Source organism: Ambystoma mexicanum, chromosome 5p, assembly GCF_040938575.1.
Source record: "Ambystoma mexicanum isolate Mex_15411 chromosome 5p, UKY_AmexF1_1, whole genome shotgun sequence".
NCBI lineage: Eukaryota > Metazoa > Chordata > Amphibia > Caudata > Ambystomatidae > Ambystoma > Ambystoma mexicanum.
Window position 1 is genome coordinate 1,295,702,933 of NC_090930.1, and position 21,451 is coordinate 1,295,724,383.

The window sequence follows — 21,451 nt, forward strand, 5'->3', positions numbered from 1 at the left end:
TTAAACCTGCTTCACCAATGCATAGAGCTCTATTAATGAAAAGAGGCTTAACTCTTCCATGGTCAGATTTGCAAATAGAATATGTAGGGCCTCTAAAGAGGTCGAGCAGGGGGAACCGTTATATTGTGTGGTGTGTTTGATATCCAAATGGATTGAGTGTATTCCTGTACCAGATTGTAGTGCGCAAATAGCAGCTACATTACGGGTGAATCATGTGTTTTCAAGGTTTGGATTGCCACAAAGAATAGAATCAGACAGAGGAAGTCATTTCACAAGTGCTCTAATGAGTGAGGTATGGCAAATACTGGGTGTGAAAAGAAAATTACATATTGCATATCGGGCGGCTTCTTCAGAGGGAGTTGAACGCTGAAATAGGTCTGTTGTGGACATATTAAAGAAATTTGTAGCATAAGCAGGTTCCAGCTGGGATTTACGTTTACCTTTGGTTTTAATGGCAATCAGATCAACTCCTGCCAAAGCAACAGGTATTAGCCCACATGAGGTCTTGACAGGTAGGAAAATGGTGTTACCACAACACCTGCTATACAGAACACATGAGCAGACACTTGTGAGCGCATCCACAGTTCATGAATACATTGATGAACTGAGGAGGCATTTACAAAATGCATTTGCTTTTGTACAGCGAAATCTAGAAAGAGCTGCTGACAGTGCAAAGTCATATTATGATAAAAAGACATCAGTGAAAGAATATTGTGTGGGCGATCAGGTGTATAAATTTCATTTTGGAAAAGGTAAACAGAAAAATTCCAAATTTATAGCAACCTGGCAGGGGCCATTTTGAATTATAGATAAGGTCTCTCCTGTGGTTTATAAAATTTTAAAAAGTTGAAGGTGAAACATCAACAGAACAGTTTGTTCATGTAAACCAAATTAAACCCTGGCACCCCAGACACAAAATTAAAAGACATGAATGAGTGTGTAGAAACAGATAAAGCCCCTTAAATACATCAAAAGAGATACATGGGTCTATTCATAGAACAATGACAGAAAGGTAAAAGTAGAAGTGATTATGTATATTTATATATATATATATATATATATATATATATATATATATATACAAGAAAAAAAACTATATGTGGTGATCATTGAAAGAGGGTTGAAGCTGATTTTATTCTACAAAGTTAATATTGGAAATGATCAATGCTATTTTATGTATGTTTGTTTTCTCTTTAACATGTGCTTAATTTCAGAAGGTGAGAGGAAAAGGGTGAAATGTTTTGCAAAGCATGTTTTATTTTTGGCAAAAGGGTGAAGTTAGTATTATGCTATGCACTTAATTTGTTTCTTTTCTATTTGATTTAGAATATTAACACATTTTGGCTTGGAAGTTACAGGACCGGAGGACACGGGAGATGATGGAGTCCTGGAGTCCCCTGGATGAAGATCAAATGATGCCTGCCTCCGGGTGGAGGTGAAGACAGAGTAACCAGGATGCCAAGAGGGATGACTCCTATGAAAAAGCATCCAAGAGTGCCAGGATGAAGGAGTACCCGAATTAACCATATGATGTGACATCGCTGGTCGGGACATATCAGAGGCAGACAAATGTCCTGGAGTATGGAGTTCCACGTATTTATTATTTTAATTAATTATTTTTATCTGTTATGTTAATTCTTTATTTTAACTATTTGTTTTATTTTATTGTTTTGTGATTGACTTCAAGTATAAAAGTGAGAAAATGGACTATGGACACTTCCATTGGGAAGAAATATGTAAAATATTTTATAAGAACTGATGGACTCAGAGATGAATTTTGATATTATGATGATTGAACAATGATTTTTTCAATTTTCTTTTTCCGCATGTGAATATTCATTTTGTTGGATTTATACATTTTAAAAGAAGAAAGGGAGCAAGTTGGGTTTCTTCCAATTGTGGCTTGGACCATGGCCAAATTCTCAGAAAAAGGAGGGTATGTAGTATAATTTAGCGTGTTTTGCATTGCAGTGCAACTGCATGGGATCACAGTATTGCTGTAATGTGGTACAGCAAGCCATGTTTTGCCAGGGTAACATATGGACAGGTATATGAAGACAGGATATTTATGTTAAAACACACCATTTTTCTCAATACTTAGTTAAAAGCACACCATTTTATTTTTGCTCTCACCTGAAATGCCTCAATTAAAGGAGAAACATTAGATACTTAATTAATTAACTTGATTAACAAATACTAACACGATTTTAACTCTTTAACATTATAATGTGTTCTCCATGTGCAAAATGAGGCAGGCTGAGATTCATTTAAAACGTGTTTTCAGATTTTTTTTTCTCTCTCTTTGCTCTGTTCACGGTCTTTGCAGGAAGCGAAATTCAAATAGCAGGAAATCAGTTAGATAGAGTTGCTTACTGTAAAAGTGAGCCATTGTTGAGGAAGGAGGGTAGAATATTGTGTATTTTGATTGGTGACACGTCACCTTAGGGGCTGTAACAGATGTTTCTTGAAGCAGCTCGGGGAGAAGGACTGGGAGAAGACATTTTGCGGAGTTGCAGTGAGGTCACCTTCGTTCTGCTGCTGTGAGGTGCTGGACCACTGACCTTCAGAGACCGGGGTTTCCTAGTCACTTGGCATCGGCTTGAGAACTGCATGTTCTCGCTAGGTGCTTTAAAGAAAGAAAAAAAGAGCCCCGGGTCACTGTTCAAAGACGACAAGCCAGGAGACTTTGCATGCTGAAAAGCTACAAATAGCTGGTAAATATACAAATGGAGTGAGATTGCTGTGACTGCCGGACGAATGATCTAATATTAGACGGGCAGTGTAGCGATAGGGAATTCGCCTGTGTTTAAATGCCACTTTATAATATTGCCATCTAAATGACTGTTCTTTTTATTGTTGCAAAAGATAATGAAATGCCTTGTATTTTTGCACTTGTTTCGCTTCTGTTTATTCTAGAAAAGACTGCCTTGCAAAGATGGTAATGTATTATTTTGAAATGAAACTGTTATAAATCACAGCCTGTGTAAAGTTTTTTTTTTTTTGCTTCTGTCTTTCTCTGGTGCATTTAGCACATATCACATAATAAAAGGGAAGGTTATTAGGTAATATATGTGCCAAACTTCCTATGCAGATGAAGTAATGTTATGAGCAATTATAAATAGCTGGGTGAGTGGTTCCTCTCAGGGTATGCATGTGTGTGTGGCTTCTGAGTGGAACATAATGCAATAGTCTGCTGAGCGTATACGAATCAGCAGAGAGAGGCCTATGCCATTATAATACCAAACCGCATCGAAATGCAAGGAGTGATTATTGCTTAATTATTTTTGTTTTTGGCAGTAAGAAAATACCGCTGGGCCCTAATTCTACACAAAATACCCTACAGTACCCTTCCACTATTTCTTTGTGGTCTCCTGTTTGGCCATCTGCTTTAGGTTCTTTCCCTACATAAGTGACAGTTGTTAAAGATGTAGGCTTTATGATTTCTACCTTGTTCGCTGTAGCGGTCCAGGTCAGTACTATATGTCAGACCAGCCACTTTCATCTGAAGGTTCCCGCAGATTGTTTCCCTTTTGGCCCACACATCTTCATGCCTTGGTCGTTGCTTCTCTTATTTTAAGCTGCACTGACTATTGCGACTTACTTTTTTTGACTCAACCTCTCTATTTTACGAACAAACTGCAGCTTCTTCAAAACTTGCCAGCTCAGGTTGCAACAGGCACTCCCATGGTGCTCATATTTCCCCTTCCCTCTGCTCCTTACACTGGCTCACTTGCATAAAAAGGGTTGAATTTAAGTCCCTATGCCTAGTTCATTGAGCATTATATGGCCAGGGGGCTGAGTTTTTATGGTATAAGTTTGTTCCTAACATCCCTGGGTGCCTTCTTCGCTCTTGGGATGATTGTTTTATCAAATATCATTGATTTAGTATATCTAGAACTGGAGGGTGGGCCTTCTCTGTTGTAGCTACTAAATTGTGGAATGTCCCACCGCTTTCTCTCATAGCTTCTGAGAATCACTATGAGTTTAGGCGTTCATTGAAAATCCTGTTATTTTAGATGTCAGGATGTTGTCCTTTAGTGGTACTTGTTGTATTCCCCGGACCAAGATGCCCTTGGGTGGATGTGCGCTTTATAAATGTATGTAATACAACGTATAACATTATTAGGGTGGAGAGAACAAAAAAAAGTTGCATACAAAGCATGTAAATCTAGACCCCAACACTGTTGAACAAATATTACACATTTGCACAGGAAGTCAGGGAGAAGAGTCGTGCAGAGAGATTGTGTTTAGGGGAGGGGAGAGGTACGGAGACTCAAAGGTTTTGTTCATCAGATTAAAAAAAGAAAGATCACCAAGCCATTTGTAGTGAGGCTCATGCCTGTACCTTGAATTTTAGAGACACAGTGTAATAAGAGTTACAGAAGTTGTGTCAACAAGAGATAACAGGTAGATCTGGAGCTGTCAAATGGGTGTGCTCAGTAGTGGTGGCAAGGAAGGTGAATAATGAGAGTAGACTTTGGGCCTCATTGCAAGGTGGCCTGTGCACTACAGCCATATTATTGCCACATTAGTGCACCACCCAACTACGGTATTGGCGCTGGTGTGGAGGAAATACCTCCAGCAAAATGCTGGAGGTCAATCCACCACATTAGTGCCAATATGCGGCTATTGCAGCAGATTTTCTGCTGGCAGAATTACTGGCGGTCATAATTCCACCAAATCCCCATGGAGTGCATAAAAGAGGGCTACCACAGCCATACCATCACTTGTAATCCGCTGTTAATTCCGCTGGACCAAGTGGCAGTAACGGTAATTCTGTTTGGTGGAATTCCAGAGGGAAATGCACTGGAATACGACCAAACTCGTAATGAGGCCTGTCAGCTGAACAAGTGTGTCATATTAGAAAGACACCCATTTCCCAACATGGGGGAGATGGTGTACTTGGTCTAAGTTGTTCTCGAAATATGCTTATCACCAGGTAGTTTTGCATAAGGGGTCAAGTGATTTAACTGCTTTTAATACCCATGAGGGAGTATTTTGTTTAAGGGGAATGCCATTTGGTTTTGCATTCTATCAGACGTTTGTGAAGAATTTTGTGGGCAAAATGTGCAATCTTAGAGGAAAATAAATGAAATATGCAGTATTTCCCTGGTATTAGAAGTGCCAGAGAGAAATGGAGAGGATCAAAGAGGAGATATATATGGCATGGGATTTTGGCACAGTTTGATACAACTTTGATATCATTTATCACAGTAAATGCCACTGATGTTTGTATAGGTGCAGTGATATCCCAGAGGGGGTTAGGAGGTTTGGAGGGGATACTAGCCCATGCCTCCAGATTGCTAAATAGAACCAAGAAGAGTTACTCTGTGGTGTTGTACAAAGCAATGGCTTGTGTGAGAAACCAGAGGCGTTTCTCCCATGCTATTCCCGGGGATCCCTGACTCAGGTGGCCAGGGGAGGGCCACCGCTCTTGGATCCCAACCCTGGGGGCGGACAAGCGAGGGAGGATTGCCTGGGAAATGGACCCTTGGAGACTGTGGAAGGAACGCCCTCGGGCGAGACATGTTATCCTCCAATTCCAATACATCCCTACCCACCATCCCCTCAGTTATCATGGGATATTATTGCGCAAACCCCATTCACCCACAACAATTCACCTGCCCACTTCACCCTGACAAAAACCCACATGATTTTTCCATGATCCCTAAGAAAAACTACAACTCCCACAATTCCTCCATCCACTATAAAGATGCAAAGAGACTAGGAAGATGACGTATAATGATATGCAATGGCCCTGTCCCACTATTAAGACCTAGCAGGGTCAGGTGCTCATCACCATCACGCCCACTCTGCCGGTCGGAAATATGTACAGTGCCATTACATGTTCCCCACTCCATTTTTGAACAATACTGAGAAGATGAAGAGGGAAATGGGAGCTATGAACATTAACCATAGGAGCCAATGCACCTGAGATTCCTATGGGCAGTCGCCATTTTGTCCTGATAATGAGGCCAGGCAAGGTCAGGCTTCCCTCCACAATCATTTCCACCTGAAACCTGTTAAGCCTCCCAGTCAGTATAAAAAGCAGAACACACAAGCACACTTTGAACAAGCTGGGGAGGTTGAGAGGATATTGCTGTACAGAGGAGCAAAGGAGAAGCTGTAGAAACCATGGGAAGGAACCCTGAGAAGGAGGACAGGCTGCTAAGTCACTGGGCCTATGAGTGCAGGAGAGGCTGTAGAGAGCTGTGCTTCCAGGCAGCCAGACCAGGGCCGCTGGAGCTATCTGACAGTACCCACGCCAAAGCTCATTCCCTTGGTGTAACATTAAAACCCAGGCCTCTGATGAGCAGGTGGGATGACCCTGACCCCAAAAAAGCCCTATTGGAAGCTCAACAACTACCATAAATTGCAGAATGCCGTTTTGGGGAGCTGATGAAGTGTGAGCAAAATAAGAATGCTGCATTGTGGGATCTGAAGTCCAGAGCATTTTTTTATTCAACTTTTGTGCAAAGTGAGAGGGTGACCCATGAGATTGGAGCAGGGTGGAACACTAAAAGGAGCAGAACATCTGGGACAAACCCAGTGGAGCAGACCGACCGATCGAGGAACCAGAGCAAAGTGTTGGGGGAAACCCTGAAGTTCCCTGCAGGAGGTCGTTGCCTTCAAAAAATGGGAGAGAGCCAAATCCCTGACAAGAAGACGGCATTGTGCTTCAAGGACGCCAGGAAAGTGTCAGAGGAAGGATGTAGAGCAGAATGGTGTTGAGGGAGGAGGATTTTAAAGGCAGTGATTAGGTGGGTGTGAGTAAAATGGTGATAAAGAGGAAAGGACATGTCTGTGGAGTGAGCCAATGCAACTGGAGAGAGTTATATGTGGGGCTGTAGGGTTAAGAGGAGGACAGTTGTGAAACCTAAATAGAGTTGCTAAGTTGGCTGCATTGGGAAAGTGAAGGAGAGAAGGTGTGTTGTGATTTCACAAGTGGAAGGAGAGTATTCTCATTACATGTACAAGGTTCCTGAAGAAGACAGTTGGAAGAAGAAGCAACAGTTCTTTTGAGGTGTGAACTCTACCTCTATGCTTACCTTTAATTAACAAAACCGATAAATCCACAAAACGTCCCACCGTTTGTGGGACGTTCTTTGTTCAAGCTGAGATATTGATGCGCAGCAGGCGCTATGCAGCAGTGAACTTGTTTAAACATGCAGTTCTGTGGTTAGAATTCAGTGAGTGACTAAGGCAGCTCCAGAGAGTCCTGTTGGTTGGAACGTAGTTGAACATGCTTGAATTATGGCTCACAGGATTGATGGTGAAGGTGCAGGCCTCCTGGCTGTCTTTGTTCTCAGGAGCTTTGAGTACAACTCCAGCATCTCAAGGGCAAGCATACTCATTTTCTCAGACTTCCAAACATGGGGGAGGCTGGGACATGGCAGAGTTCCTTCAGTACTGTCAGATCCTGGGTACCAGTGTGGCTGGCAGAGACCTAGATCTTGCTCCAGTAGCAGGCATCACCCATTGTGTCCTGGGGATGGTTATGGAATGGAGCTTGCCTCTGCCTTTGACATCTGTCTTCACCTCAAAACTGGAGGACTTTGGTAAGGACTATTCTCCCAACAGGGTCCAATGAAATCTTCTTCAAGGTTTAAAGTCCCCAGATGATTCAAAGCAGGGCTGGACGACCCCTTATTATAAAGGTAAATGTTTACAGGTGATTGGACAAAAGAAAGCCTGGATTAAGAGTCCAATTCCTGTTCTTGGAACAAGTACAGTTTGCCTTCGGTCATCACATCCAAAGTGCTTTGTGTTAAAGGAAGTGGGAGGGACAGAATGGAAGAGAGTTCAAGAGAAAAAACTAGATGCTAAAAGCTTCCTCCAGCTGGTCTGAGCTTCCTCTGTCTATACTAACACCTCCCCTTCCCCAGTCAATAGAATCAAAGGCCCTTTTGGTATGCAGCACCCTGTTGTGAAGCTGGTCCTTTTATGAGCGATGTGCTCTTTAATCCAGTACACTTCCTGTGAAGTGGTTCATTCAGTGGAGAGGGTGTTACATGCTCTCACAAAGGGTCAGCGAGCAGCATCCCTAAGAGCTACAGTCTTTCTGGCAGCAGCAAAGATAGTGTATCTGGGGGAATACACATAACCCTTCTGCAGCTGAGCTGGGATCACATGGCTTACACAAGTGTGATATCAACTTGATGTGGCTTGGATAAATATGAGAGGTGCTAACTACTACACCTCAACCTCAGGTGTGGCTTTTATCTACTGCTTAATGTGCCACCAGGATTGCAAATCTCACAGTTATGTAATTTCCTTGAACAGAAATGCACATCTTACATGCAGACCCTGTGCTGCAGGGACTCGGCTGTCACTGCAGTTGCCAAGAGGGCATCTGGGACCTGAACTTGCTCTGTGAAACTGGAGAACAGGAGCTGCAAATCACACTACTGTTCAGCAGGGAACAGTTGTGCACTATGCTTTTGGCATGGAGCTTAGCAAATCCCCCTTTCTTAGATCATTTTATTCATTAATACACATTTTTTTAAAAACAGCCCTTTCACACCCTTAGCAGATGGGAATTCCTCATACTCCCATACTAGGCCAAGACTAGGATCCCTAGATAGGGCCACTGCATTCAGTAACCCTCAGAAAGAAAAGCACAAATCCATATCTCCATTGAAAACCCATACTTCCTCAGAGCCGTAACCAGTAACATAAGAGTGACTACATTGTTAGCCAAGTTATTTTCCCTGAATACAACAGAGGTTGATCTGCACTAATGTAATTTCTTTAGGCACTACAATAATGGATCTGGGACTGGTATGGTCTTTGTTGCATCCCCCTTCTCTATTATCACCCAGTTATCCAGTTGTTGGTCCTTCCCTGGTTTAGGGGGAGATTTGCATTGGTGAACCTCAGGCCTCCAAGGATTGGCCTTATTGCTGCTAATTGTGAGGTATAAATGACTGCCTTCTTTGAATGAGTACAAAGATGTGCATCAACCTCTACAGCTTTATTTTCTTTCTATCCTATACATTCTTAGAAGCTTCTTGATTTGCTTCAGCAGATAGGTATTAAAAACGTACATTATAAGCTGCAGCAAGATGTTTATCTGTCCCTGATGTGCGGATAGGTAATCTCTTTTTGGGTCTTACTTCTGGCAGCATCATAACACTTTCTTTACTTACTGCCAGATGTACATGATTAATGTTGTCACATGGGATTTTAAGAGCCTATTATCCCCTATTAGGAGACACAGTTGTGTCTCAGCAGAGGAAGATTGACTCTTATTTGCCAATTTTCAAGAGTAACTTAACTTAATGGCAAGACAGTTGTGAGCTTGCAAAAGCAATGGGTGGGTCAGGTCTTCTACTCCGAGGCGAGTGGGCAAAGAGGTGGAGTTACTGTTTTGTTTTATAAGACTCTGAAGGCTTCCATTTTGGAAAACAAGTCAGAAGAGGATGGGATGTGGATCTTGGTAAAACGTAACATCAAACGTACTGATGTGAATATTCTAAATATGTATGGCCCCAATAAAGCAGGCATGGTGCATGGGTTTTTGTTACAACTTACACCATAAGACTCACTCTCTAAGCTCCTCTTTCTTCTTGCTTGGGAGAGATTGTAAATACTTTTAGATTTCATCTTAGATTGGAAGTCACTTTGCAGATTCTTCCTTCTTATTTGTCATTTCTGTAACAGGGGCATCATTTATTCAGATAATTCATACTAATTCAATTCAAACGTGAATCCCAACTTTTATATATTTATATTAATATTCATATTTTGTTGTACATTTATAATGCGTTTAATACCAGGTAGTGGTTTCTAAGTGCGGGATCAAGATTTGAACCTGTGTTTCACCGCTTTGTCTTGCTTCCAAGACAAACTTGTTGCCCCTGATCTATCATTCCTTCTTGCCAATCCATGGAATGGCGACTTGTAAGACTTAGACTGATTCATGGAACAGTACTAATGCACTCGAATTTTTATTTTATTAAGAGAATTGCTGTCTACATTAATTAATTTGAATTTATGTTGATTTGCCTATTTAAGGGATTTTGCTGTACTATAATGATACTTGCCAAAGAATATCCTTGAGAAAGACCACTGTTGGTCGAAAGGTCAAGGCTTTTGTGTTTCTTTCTGTACGATAATTGGCAAGGACACGGTTCTGATCTTTGTACTATATGTGTTTATTCAAAAAAATCTTTATGACATAACTGGAGAAGAGCAATTTATGGTGGTTAAAGATAGGGATATAGTGAGTGCCTTATCTAAATATATGAACCCTTGTACATATCATTTCAATAGTAAATGTAATGCTTCCTTATGGAACACACCAATCCTACACAGCACTCTCAATCTGTTCCAACCTGAAAAAGGAAAAAAGCCCTGTGACCGGATGGACTACCTATAGACTCTTTTCACACCTTTATAGATGTACTTGCACCTAGGTTGCTGACATTATTTACATGCTATACTTCAGCTGGGGAATTGAGAGGCACCTTATTCGATGCTATGACCTGTATGTATGTACATGTATTTCCCAAGCCTGGAAAAGATCTCATATAGGTTAAGAACTATAGGTCCATATCCCTGATTAATTCAGAAGCAAAGATCTTCACCAACATTTTACACAAGAGCCTTTTAGACTAGACGGGAGCCTTTATTGCTAAACTAGTCTGTAAGGATCAATCAGGTTTTGTCAAAGGCAGACTATCTTTTGTTAATACTCATCTGTTTTGTGACATTTTAGAGCTGACATTTTAGAGCTGACCCCCCAAAAATGATAAACCATAGATGGTCATTATGCTTGAAGTGGGTGGGGCATTTTTGACTGAAACGTTACATTGGCTTGTATCTGATTAAAGTATGTGTCCTTTATTTTGAGCACTTATCTACAGCCCAGAGTCACTATCTTTGTCAATGTCATATTTCCCACTATTAACACCATCTCGGGAAGATAGCTCAAAGGCAACATGCTCGCCTTCAATGCAAGACGACACAGAGCCATACAGGTTCTATCCCCGGGTGCGTGTTTAGAAGCTTCTGGGTGTTAAGTGCGTTATAAATAACCTATCATATCATGTCATCAAACAGGGCAGACACTTGTCCCCGTATTTACTTATTCAAAACCCCCCAAAATGCATAAGGATTAATCACTCAATAAAAGTGGTAGGTACCGAATCTCTCAAAATTAAAATTTCAACATATACAGATGACATTTTAGCATACATTGACGACCTCATGAACTCCATTCTTCCCTTTCAGATGAAATCTCGCAGTATTTGAGTATTTCAGGATAAAAACTGACAATACTGAAATGACAAAACTGAAGACCTGCCCTAAACAAATCATGTTTCAAATCATACATTTCTAATTCAGAAATGTATGGCAGCCAACAGGGATTACATACCTAAGTAATTAGTGTACTAACAATGTGCAGGTTACTACAAAAATAAATGTTGATAATAAGGCAAAGGTTGAAGGTCTAATATCTTAATGATCTCTGCTCCTCCTGAGCTGGCTGGGCTCAGGAAGAACACCAAAATGTTCATTACCCCAGTCACTTTATACAGCCTCAGAATGTTACCATTTGACAGGATACCCTCTTTCTTAAACAGTATCAGTAGAGTACTCTGAGATGCAGATTATAGGTTTGCACCACGTTTTTTGTATTTTGTACTTGTAATATGAGTTGCTTTGTCCTGGAGCTACCAGTCTGGCAAAGGTCCTTTGGCATCTGGACCTCACTAACTAGCAAAACAGAGAAAATAAGGTGACTAAACATTATTAAGTCTTGTGCTCTCAGTTAGGCCCTCGTCAGGTCTGCATAGGTGAATCATATGTTTGAAAAGTTTTTTTTCAAAGTAAAACATACAAAAATCAGAAAGAAATTTCACGAGGGAAATGTTTAATTCACATTTCTAGCTTCCGTGTCTCATATTTTACTTCTATGTAATGAGGCAACCAATAAATACGTAGGTTAGCTTATTTGTAAGTACGTGTGCCAATGCATTTCGGTCTATGACCATCTTCAGGGCTGTACTCAAATCATATTCACATTCGTGATGATGAATTCCTCACGGCTATGAGTAAAAAATCAGGATATGTCCAACGCTCCTGTTAGGCAAAAGCGAAGCCTATCAGAGCCCATCTATGTTAGCCGTGAGGAATTCATCATCACGAATGTGAATATGATTTGAATTTAAATAATTCTGAGTAGTGAAGTATGCATGATTGAGGAGAAGACTATCAATGTATTTGACAACGGACATTTGTCGACATTGAATTTCTAAACTAGTGTGCATGTGTGATGCAGTCAGGACTAAGGCAGAGGACATTCATGGTTGTGTTAGTTTCCCTGCTCTTTTAATGGATTCTTAGATGTGTATAACAAGCCCATCAACTTGTTACTCTCTACATTAAAGATCCAATTTTTGGCTGTTTTACTGGTGGAAATCTTCTGAGAAGCTCATGAGACACAAATACATCTGCTGCAGTCTGCGGGAACCATGCAAGGTAGCCCACATACGTGCTCTGCCAGTTCAGAGGAAAAAGCATGAGGGCAGTTTGTTGATGGTATCCGAAACATATGCATGATTTCAAAAATAACATCCAAGGCTAAACACAGATCAGTCCATGTTGCAGGCAATTTGGGGAGAATTCCTTTGCATTTAGGTGAGATACATTTCAGAGAACCACTGCTCCAATCCCATTGTGGTTGCAATTAAAACATACATGTCAAAACTCCCAAATTAAGTGGCCCAATGGGAGGGAGATGTGGTTGGAAGCAGTTGCAAAAAAATGGCAGAAGTGATTGGAGAAGGAAAGAACAGATGCAGTAGAGGCATGGAGAATTTGGACGGAAGAGGCTGAGGTTCTATGTTCATTCATCACCAGTCTTTTTTCCCATGGGTTTTTTTCTGATTTCTTTTTGCTAAACTCATTGAAAAAAAAAGTATTTTTTTATTTTTGGGGGCTACCCCCTAACGCCTCTCCCTTATTTATTTTATACTATTCCCTAAGTCCCCCACACCTTATATACTCTTACCCACCCCCCATATATTTTTCAATTTGTTCATTAAAAAAAACGAATTGTCTGGAAAAAAACATTAAAAAAGAACTGCTGATGAATGAACGTTATACAGGCTGAGGTGGTGACAGTTGTAAGTGATTCCAACCCGGCACTTCACCTAAGTCAATGCCTAGCGTGTGATGCACAGCTGAAACCCTTAATTATTTATTTGTGTCTATAAGTTCTTTTATTTCTGAACGATGTACCACTTATATCACGCCCCTCTCTTTTAACCCACACTGAACCAGGAATCAGACTGGTTTGCAAAGTTAAACTATTTATTTATGGATTTCACTATATATATATATATCACGCTATTTGAATGGGTATACAATGATCACCAATGGGGCGATGTCACACTAAGCAATCTCTTTAATCACAAGGAGCAATGATGGCAAAAAATAATGCAGCACAGAAATAATATTTTTGTGTGTGTTCAATCAAATGGCAATGTAATGACTATTTCCCCCTGCACACCCCTCAATCCCCCCAATATGCAATATGAACAAATGGAAGGAGAGAAAACAGGTTTCAGAAATGCAGAACTCAAGCAAATATATCAATCCCAATTGACCCCCCAGCAAACACCAGAGAAAAACAGAATTGATTGGCAAACTTGTCAAAAATGATTTTAAAGTTGGCTTGAATGAATGGGTAAAAACACTGAAAATTGTTTAAATCACTGATATTGTTGAAATTCTCATGGGAGCCACTTGGCATGGTTTCAGACAAGCACTAGCAATGATTAGAGAATAATAAGCAAGTAGGAAACTTAATTTTGAGGTCGGGTGCAAATAAAAGCTATTTCACACATTATAGATTTTGGCCAAACGAATAATTTGTGGGAAAACTTTTCCATGCGTGGTAAATGCAATTGTGGAAAAACTATTGAGATGCGGCTTTGGATTCATTCGAAAGCTTTGGATGTTAGCTTCAAGTAGACACTTAGATTTCGTTTCTAGCATCAAGTATGAAGAAGTTATTAACGTTTTTGTGGAGGTTGTTTTTTCTCAGATAGAGGCAAAATGTAAATCAAGATCGCGCTTTTAAAAATATAAACAAGGTTTCTTTACACTAGGAATGGACTATGAAGATACAAACTACACAACAGCACAAGCACCAGACCAGGACGTCACCGATCAGGTTTTTGCCCACCGAGATGCTTGCCTTTCTTCAGAGAAAATATATCAGCGCAAAGATGATTTTAACAATATTATGACAGAAGGACTACAGGAAAAGAGAGAGAGTTCAGGTAAGGCAAAAAGGATTTCTAGCAATACAGCTCTGGATAAAATATAGATTTGATTTTGATAGGGATGACTATAGATAGTACATAGGATAGTGACAGTCCTATGCTACGGATACTCACTACCAATGTTTGAATGGAACCGTCAGGGATTCTGGTCAAAGATTTCTGGGACAGACTGCTGGGCACATCGGACTGGGCGGGTCAGCGATCAGCAAGGCCCTCTGTACACCGCACGGCAGGACTGGACTGGATCTGCAATGGCTCTCTGGTCTGCACAGCACAGCACGGCCCGGCACCAGAGTGGGATTTAATCTTCCCTCTGGTTATGAAAATAATTCTTTGGCAGGCAAGCAGTTACAGCACAGCATGGGTGCTCTTTGGTTTCCCCTTTAAGTTGAGGGATGGGTTAGTTAGGCCCAGCTGAAAGTGGTTAAGCTATGCAAGGAAATGGGCCTTTCTGCTTGCAAAGTTTTTGGAGTCTGGGACAAAGAGTATGGATGGATCTCCTTCAAAGTGCTTTGCCAATCTCGAGATGGTGGGTGGTTCAGTCTCTTTTCTAGGTCCTTTGCTGTCTCTGTGGGTAAGCTGAATTATCATAGGCGAACCCCCAAGGCAGTCCATTGGCTAAAGCCTGCTCTCTCCCTTGATTGGAGAAGAAAACAGAGTGTCATCATGGTGATGCGGTTTATGAGGCAAAACCCCCTCCCCTTTGCCTTTTGCACATAAAATCTATTTTGGATATAATACATCTTTACATGTGTACAATCTTTATACCCACGACATACATGGATCACATATTCTTCCAAACCCCATAGCTGTGAGGTCTTAGGTCTGGATGTGACAATTTTTCACATTTTTTATCTGGGACACAACATCTGATTTGTCCACAATTTTATACATATGTGCGCATGATATCTGGGCATAATCATATGAAGTTTCATGCTCCGGACATGAATAAAATTGCAACAAAACCAGAATTTTCACTACGCCTTCTCAGAACATCGCACAGAGCTCTGGGTCCTTTTAAAATATGCCCAGAAAATTCACATTAACCATACTGTAATTTTACAATTTTTACAAATTCGCACAGTCCTTTGTCCGTCTTTTTAGAAATATGCTTTCTGTCCATTGAGAATCAACAAAAATGTCTATCCCCGCCTCCAAAGGTTTCTTGTAGCTCAAGAGCAATCCCCACCTTCTTCCTCTGGCAGGGGACACTTTTGACACTTACAATCTGCATATCCTTTCAGCCAAGGAAGGTTCATTGTCTCCTCCAGGAGCAGCCCCAGTGCCCCTCCCCTCTTAATCAAAACCTGAATGTGAGTTCCTGGGCCAGAGAGCAGAAGGGAGGTGCCTTGCTCAGTGGGGAATTTGCTTTGTATTTTTCTGAGTCAGGCTTACTTTAAAAGTCAGTTTTGTTAAATTTTTCTTTGTTGAAAAAAAAACTTGCAATTTTAAAACAGGCAACTCTACTGTAATTCCAGTCTCTAAATCATGGAGATTAAATAGTTACAACCTATATTACTTTTGAATGACAGGTCACTTAGATTTAAGACATTAGATCTTAATGGTGCAACTTTGCAGTTTAAATGCAGGCTTTTGAAACAGAAGCAGGCGGCCGATGGTACTGCGCCCATATTTTGACAGATTTTCACAGGCAAGCACACTTTTTACTGTGGATATTTCCATGATAGATTCCACTTTCCTGACATTGTGGGTTCATATTGATTCCTTAAATGAAGTGGCGGGTAACACTCAGCAAAGAAATTGGGTGTTTTGTGGTGTTTTGACCCGGTATTATGTATTTTCAGCAAACAAGAAAAAAAGGATTTAAGAGCAATTTCTGGGTTTCTTGCACTAAAGCACTGCCTTTCATGCAGTTTCCCTTTTTCCTTGGTAGGCAGCCCATTGACAGGTTTGAGCAGCGTGGTCTCCATTCCACCCCTGACACAGGCAATGTAGATTTGGCAGCCATCCTTTCTGGTTTCAAAGCACAATTTCCATAGGCTTGGCACGCATAGGGCTTTTGCGCAATTTCGCTGATTCTGGTACCACCATCCCACAGGGATGTCGCAGGGCAGAGCCTAGTGGGTTAAAACATCCCACAAAGCCCACCCCCCCTCGCAATTTGCCTTTTGACTGGCCGTCAATGGGTAGTCGCGAGATTGGGATGTTCAGGTTTTTCTTTCTGGTCCAAATGACAAAATGCATTTGCTTCTCCCATCAGTGCTGGATCACAGGTTCTCCTCGCCGGTTCCTGATGAGAGTATGGAGCGATACCCCGGGCCCCGGGGGTCTTCTCTTCCGGTCCCCGAGTGGTCCTCCTTGATACTTACGATCCATGGTTTAAAATTCTAGGATGACAAAACAGAGCATATTTGTAGACATTTCCCCACCACTATTTATGTAGTGGGGCAGATGCATACATTTGATAGATACAACAATCTTTTCTGTTTGCAAGTATCACTAATTATAACAGGTGGAATAGTTTTATAGTTGGAATTCTAGGGATCCAGAGTATCCCACTCTGGGTTTCCAGATGAATCCTCTAGTTGCTGCAGAGTGTGCCTAGGAGTGTGCCTAGGATGGCAACACTTCAGTTGGTTGATGTGGACCCACTTATCTTCCCCCTCTGCCAAACTGCCTTTGGGGATACAGATTTTGTAGGCGACTGGTGACTGGTGAGATTTTGTCTACAATTTCAAAAGGACCCCTACAGCTAGGCAGAAATTTGCGCTGTTTGGCCTGGTTCCTTTGGAAATTGTATAAGTAGACCCGGTCTCCTACTTGGTATTCTTTTCTAGTAGTCTTTAGGTCATAGTGGGTCTTCATAATGTCTGCAGATCTTTCTAGATTTCGCTGAGCCTAGGCAAAAGCATGTTGAAGGTGTTTTCTCAGATTTTCAACATACTCATGAGTTGTGGAGGCATTGATCAATGTCTGCTCTTGGGTTCTGTAGAGCAGATGCTGGGGAAGCACCATCCTGCATCCAGTCATCAGCTCAAACGGTGACATTTTAGGGGCCGATTCATGGAACAAACGTGCGCCGAAAATCTACGCGCAAGCAGGCGCAAGCAGGCGCAAGCGGAAAAAAAGAGGCGATTCATGGAAGTCCCTGCGCGTGTCTTCCTCGGGATGTGCGCCAAACCCGTGCATGGCGCACACATCACTGCAACATCGCGAAAGGCGTGCGCGACGCGCACAGTGAAAGCGCACAACCGCAGCGCACACACCAGAAAGTGGGCGGGACATGGGGCGTAACGCGCGGAATGGGGAACAACACGCGAAAATAAGGGCGTAACTGGGGATGTACTGCAGGGAAGCAGACGGAACGCCCACACGCACTCGAACCACATGTATTCATGGAATCGAATAGGGCAAAGCCACGCACAGCCAAAGACACGCACAAGCTGAAACACGGCCGCCACACGAAGGCAGGCGGTAGAGTCCCAGCGCATCCAAAAAGTGGCGCGCGGGAAGTTAAATACGCGATTGAGCGGGTACGTGGATTTCAGGGGTGCGCGAGAAATACTACACGCGATTGGCCTGGGTACGTGTATTACAGGGGTGCGCGAGAAAATCTACACGCGATTGGCCTGGGTACGTGGATTTCAGGGGTGCGCTAGAAAATCTACACGCGATTGGCCTGGGTACGTGGATTTCAGGGGTGCACGAGAAATGCTACACGCGATTGGCCTGGGTACGTGCATTACAGGGCTGCGCGAGAAAATCTACACGCGATTGGCCTAGGTACGTGGATTTCAGGGGTGCGCGAGAAATGCTACACGCGATTGGCCTGGGTACGTGTATTACAGGGGTGCGCGAGAAAATCTACACGCGATTGGCCTGGGTACGTGGATTTCAGGGGTGCGCGAGAAAATCTACACGCGATTGGCCTGGGTACGTGGATTTCAGGGGTGCACGAGAAATGCTACACGCGATTGGCCTGGGTACGTGTATTATAGGGGTGCGCGAGAAAATCTACACGCGATTGGCCTGGGTACGTGGATTTCAGGGGTGCGCGAGAAATGCTACACGCGATTGGCCTGGGTACGTGTATTACAGGGGTGCGCGAGAAAATCTACACGCGATTGGCCTGGGTACGTGGATTTCAGGGGTGCGCGAGAAAATCTACACGCGATTGGGCCTGTGCGAGTGGGGCAGTGTATTACGTGGGTGTGCGGGAAGTTGAAGAGGTGAATTGCCAGTGTGGGTCCTCCCAGGTCTCCCCTCTACCCCCTCCACGACCTCTGCAGGCAGCCCACACCACAGGGGACTACCCTGCACCCCTGGTCATGTCCCGCAGGCAGCCCATCCACCATGGGCATGCCCCCCAGCCAAGCCACATGTCCCCTTGCACCCCCACCCCCCAGCAGGCCCCCAACCATGTCCCCTTGCACCCCCACCCCCCAGCAGGCCCCCACCCATGTCTCCCACCACCCCCACCACCCAGTCACCAGGGGCAGCCTCCACAAGGCCCCCACCCATGTCTCACACCACCCCCACCCCTCCAGTCACCAGGGTCAGCCTCCACCAGGCCCCCACCCATGTCTCCCACCACCCCCACCCCTCCAGTCACCAGGGGCAGCCTCCACCAGGCCCCCACCCATGTCTCCCACCACCCCCACCCCCCAGCAGGCCCCCAACCATGTCTCCCACCACCCCCACCCCTCCAGTCACCAGGGGCAGCCTCCACCAGGCCCCCACCCATGTCTCCCACCACCCCCACCCCTCCAGTCACCAGGGGCAGCCTCCACAAGGCCCCCACCCATGTCTCCCACCACCCCCACCCCTCCAGTCACCAGGGGCAGCCTCCACCAGGCCCCCACTCATGTCTCCCACCACCCCCACCCCTCCAGTCACCAGGGGCAGCCTCCACCAGGCCCCATGTGTGGCTCAGTAGCGGCCTCCTCCCCCTCTGTGGAAACCACCAACCTGGATGTCTCCACGCCATCTTCCGCCGGTGCAAGCCCCTGTGGGGGCTCACCCACCCCTTCCGCTGCAGCCGTGGTGGCATCCCCGCCGCTCTGCTCCACAGCGCCTTCTCCGCCCTCTTCTTCACTTGCCACTGTGTAGAGGGAGACATAGAACACAAGCATCAGGGTACTGTACAATGGTCCCCTAGACAGGAAGCAACAGCAGATGAGTGGCACTGTCATACATCACTTCCATCATGTCCCGCCACAACACATGGGTCAGTGCAGGCAAAACACATACAGTAACAGGCATGGCGCATGCCATGGACATTGGCTTCCATGACCAAGGGACTCATGATTCATACAATGTTGGTTTTAAACTCACATGCATCATGGGTCTTGCCATCACATGCACACACCTCACCGTAGTTCCATCCATCTGGCCTCGTACACCACAGACGCAGTGGATACAAGGATGACTAGGCTGCATCAGTGAATCTGAACATTGTCACAGACATGTGTCATGCATCCATGGCAGTTACAAGTCACAGACACGCAGTTCAGACACACACACATGGGCACCATACGTGTACATGGGACCAGCACCCATCCCTCACCCCCACCCATGTCCAGGAACAGAGACTGCCATGCTTCCATGTGTCCATTCCGCACAGAGCCCCCCATGTTGCAATAGAACACATGCACCAACCATGTGGTTCACACATCACTGTACTCACATGCCTGACCATGATGTCCCTGCACACACACATACGTACATGGCCTATGTCACACATACAGGCAGGTATCAGACAACCAGCACACTGCAACATGCCCTGTCTCACACAGTAATGCTTGGCCACTTACCGGCCAACTCCAGATGGGTCTGCCTCCGAAGGATCTGGGCGTGGAGCGCTGGGTCTACGCGTTCCAGGACCCTCATCTCGATGTCACTCAGGCGTGCCCGGCCCCCCTCCGCGAGGCGCCGGGCCTTATTGAGGGTCCTGGACCTCAAGTCCTCCCAGCGCTTCTTGATGTGCTTGATGTCGCGGGTTGCCACCCCCTCCGCGTTGATGGCAACCACTACATCGTCCCAGATCCTCTCCCGTCCTTCCTTGTTGGCGCGTGGTCTTCCGAAGAGGGCATCATAATGCCCCAGGACATGCTCCACCAGGACACCAAATTCCTTCTCACTGAAGCTGGTGGCCCTCTGCCTCTCTGGCTGGGGGTCGCCACTGGTCTCAGATGGTGCTTGCCCCGACATGGCGACCCCCGAGGCAGGCGTGGGTGGGCAACTGGGTCCTGGGGCTGGGCTGTGGAGCGATGGTATCCCAGTCGGGAGTCTACTGTTGCAGCAGGGGTCGACACAGCAACTGGACCCCTGCAGATGGCTGATGTGCAGGCACCAAATGGCAGGGCACGGTGGCAGCAGGCAGGCAGGCAGGCAGGCAGCAGCAGATGGCACGTGGGAGGCTGCTCGGGGCACTGGGGGGCAGTGATTCGGCCTTCTGGGCAGGAGCGTGGTCTTCTGTGTGTATTCGTGGCCAGCTTGATACGGAGTGATTTGGCACGTGAAAAATCTGCACGTCCGCGTGTAATGCGCGTAATCGCGCATGAAAAACTGCACGTCCGCATGTGACGTGACGCGCGCGTGCGTTTCCCTCAGCACGGGTTAAAGGTGAGCGGGCCCAGCAGTTCGCTGTACGTGCCTTCCGTGGAGACCGACGTGTGTTGCTGCTTCCAGTTGTTTCGCGCGCCATCTACTTCACAGCTCTCAAGGACGTATCTCTTCTTTTGGCGGGGGTATTGGCTACGCGTGTTTTTCTGCATCGCGCTAGTCAGACGGTGAGTCGCAAACGCCCCTTTTCCCACTGCGGGTGCCCCTGTGTATTGCACCCATTTTCGATGTCATCGTAGCCTGCGTGTCCCACGCGTACGCGTTATTCGTGTTACTGGGTGCCACCGCGTACTGCGGGAGGTCAAATCCATGCACGTAGGCTGCAGGGTTGCGTGCACGGTTTTACTGCAGTTTTGGGGTGCCTGAGCGTTGCGTGACCCGTCACCACATCACCGGGGTCACATACAGCCTTGCAGGTGCAGGGGGGCTGTTAACATCTTGCTTCCCACCCCCTTCACCCCAATTGCCCAGGACAATTGTGGTGTACACCTCCCATTGGCACCACTCCATCTGTGCCAGCACTATTACATCTGTGCCATGGTTGGGAGGCCACCAAAGGTGAGGGGCGC